The sequence below is a fragment of the Arachis ipaensis genome, chromosome B06, assembly GCF_000816755.2.
Source record: "Arachis ipaensis cultivar K30076 chromosome B06, Araip1.1, whole genome shotgun sequence".
In the NCBI taxonomy this organism is placed as follows: domain Eukaryota; kingdom Viridiplantae; phylum Streptophyta; class Magnoliopsida; order Fabales; family Fabaceae; genus Arachis; species Arachis ipaensis.
The window spans coordinates 112,224,624-112,227,728 of record NC_029790.2 but is presented as its reverse complement, the minus strand read 5'-3'; the positions used below and the strand labels follow the sequence as shown (position 1 = coordinate 112,227,728).

Here is a 3,105-nt window from a genome sequence, read left to right as displayed (position 1 = left end):
ATGTTTTAGTTTACCATAATAATAATAATAATAATAATAATAATAATAATAAAAGGAAAAAACTTAAGACTAGATACATCTTAATTGAGTTTACATACAACTGACTTTTTTTTGTGGCAATTTATCAATGGCATGAATGATGCAGTTGCCATTTTACATTCAAAATCAACAAGATCATACAATAGGAAATAAAAATGTAAAAAAAAAGGGAGATACTGTTTTTTTCCCTGTTATATATCTTCTGGATTGTACCTTGTTTTGTGATCTAGCTTCTTTCACATCACCATGAACAAAAATTGTTACAGAAACCTAGCAAGCTACTAGGAATGTATATGTGATGAACAAAGTTTGATTTTTCTCACTTATAAGTTCAGGAACCCTTAAATACACTTGCTTATGTAGCTTATGAATGAACTGTGTAGCCAGTGTAATTATTATTATTATTATTATTATTATTGGGAAGAGGGTTTATTTTTTCAATTTTATTATTTTTATTTTTTTGCTAAAGATTTTAAAAGGAATAACAGGAAAAACTACTCTTACTATTACATCAAGAAGGGCCAAATTAGAAGTTCTGAGTGTCTCCAACATTATCTTAGGGGGCAGGATCCAGGTGAGGTTGGAACCAAGGGTACCCTTAACACAGTGACAAAAAAATAATAATAAAAGGGTAAAAAGTTATTAGTGTTTGATTTGATAATTATTAAAATTACATTCATTGCACCAACAACATTTTCTCAATTGGAGTCCCCGGGTATTTGGGAAATATGAATGTAAAGTATTCAAAGTGACACATAAGTATCTCGTGGCTTGTGTTGCCGACTATGACTTCTAATTACATAATATAATATTCTTTGTTATCTGCCAATTATAAAACGAAGCAATGCCAAAGTTTACAGCCATATATTTATACATAGAAGGTGGTGGTGCTTTTCTATTCCTATTTGTTAGTTTATATATACAATAAAACAACCCCAGTTGCCAACTTGATCTTTTCATATTTAACTGGCAATCTCTGAATCTAAGGCTTTTATCTCAGCAACACTTGGCTATTCGGAAAAAAGAATATGTTAGGAATTGCCATTTAGAAATTGATATGAGTTTAATTTTGATGCGTTGACAATGTAAAATATTTTATACTGTCGTCTATCACATTTGTTTTTTTAGATGATTATTTACGACAGTTCCATATAAAGTGTAATTATTGTTGCTAACGTAGATGCACGTGTATGCATTAAAATGAAATTCATATCTATATATAACGTAATGGGATAAGGTTGAAGTGAATTCTAAAGCAAGGGCAAGGGGATTCAACTAGATTAGCAGATGATATGAATTTATCAGAGAGTAGTTCAAACTGAATCACTGATTGGTAATCAAATCAAATCAAATAATTAATAAAAACAAAGGGATTGTTAACTCTTAAAAATGTTTGAAACGACACATGACATATGTGGCAGCCCAAAACCGTGGGAAATCTTAATTCCCACGTCAGCATATGACTAACTAGTATTTATATATGCAGTTGGTTTGAACAACAAAATGCAGATCATAACCTCTTCCAATGCACTGTGGTTCGTTCATTATTGATGTAATACAATCAGATTAAACATATTAGGCACACCCACAATTCTTATTTATATTGATGAAATCCTCTATACAAATCTGATTCAGTTTAAATCAGTGAGTTTCAAATTACCATATCACAAAATTCACTAAAAGTGAGGCGGACTAAACTCTGTAATATTAATATGCACTGATGTAATTATTAAGATAGGTTATATACATTATACTCTTTGGGTGCGATCTTTTTCTAAATCCTACTATAAATTATAATGCGAGGTGTTTGTCTATGGGACTGTCTTTTTCTATTGAGCTGTAAGCAATAAATTTTGTTTGTATAAAAGAAATACCAGCTTAAATTTTACACGGCATATGACTATTCACTCGTAAAATTAACACATGCATCAATAGTGTGATGATGCAAGTCATGTGGGACTAAGCTAATAATTCATGTCTTCAAAGCAAATAATATGCCACAGTAATTGACACGTTTTATAATTGACATACAAATAAACTGATAATAATTAAAAAAAAAAAAGAAAACAAAAGGATTGCCTCCTTTGAACAGCACTTCTAATTAACATTATTTGTGAAATTGGTAATATAATTAGTAGTGGGCTCTAAAGCACCAGTACCTCTTTATTCTAATTTAAATAAATATTAACACATAAATGAACAATTTTCCTCTATTAGTTACTACTGACATACATTGAATAACTTGTATCAATTCCAACATCAGAAAACAAGAGAGAATGAGTTAAAAAGAAAAAAACAACCAAAATTTGTTAACCCCATGCGAGAGAAAGAGATGAGAAAACATACCAAAGAAATTTAGAGAAAGCTGCTGAACTCACAGTTTCAGAAAACAGAAACAGCAATTCTGAAGCTTTTAATTAAACCGACTCCGAATCAAGTCAAAGCGAAAGACGAAGTTTAAGAGAACAGAAACAAGGGTTATAAATAGTTAAAATTGGAAGAGAAGAGAATAAGAATTGAATTCCTTACATGGAATCAAATTCAACAATGGGAAGGGGGGACTATGCCCTTTAATTAATGGTTGCAACTTATAGAACAGAAATTATTTTTTATATTGAGATTTTTTCGGTGTTATGTTGGGGAGTGAAGTTAACAGAGGTTGGATGCGAGATTGGTGACAAGTGTATCTTGCAGGTGCGCAAGAAGTTGGCACTGTCAAACTCGCAGTTGGTTGAAAAGACGTCAGTTTCATTTGGAGGGTGGCCAAAACAGTAATGATAGATCTAGAAAAATTTTAAGAAGAGAAGATAACCACTAGACAAGAAATAGAAAAAAAAGTTGAAAATATAAAAATAAGAAGAGGGTTTAAGGAAATAAAGGAGTGATGACACAAAAATTAAATTTGATTAAGTTAAATAATAATTAAAATAATAAAAAAAAAGTGAATTTAAGACTTAGACCAATTAAATTTAATTTATTTATAATAAAATTATTTAAAATTTGAAGTGAAAACACATTATATATAACTATTTAAAAAAAATAAAAAACACAGAGTGCCGCCTCATT

General features: G+C 30.0%; 1 protein-coding gene across 5 annotated transcripts in view; it reads right to left on the bottom strand.

The window, feature by feature from the left end:
- LOC107604961 (glutamate dehydrogenase 1) overlaps positions 1 to 2,801 on the bottom strand; it is a 6,773-nt gene extending 3,972 nt beyond the window's left edge. Inside the window, exon 1 of one of the 5 annotated variants that reach the window (XM_021104804.1) lies at positions 2,386 to 2,801. The gene's annotated coding sequence lies outside the window, so the exon portion shown is untranslated. Of the gene's footprint in view, positions 1 to 252; positions 398 to 2,385 lie in introns of those variants that run through there. The other 4 variants (XM_016306681.2, XM_016306682.2, XM_016306685.2 and 1 more) reach the window with 4 other exon arrangements.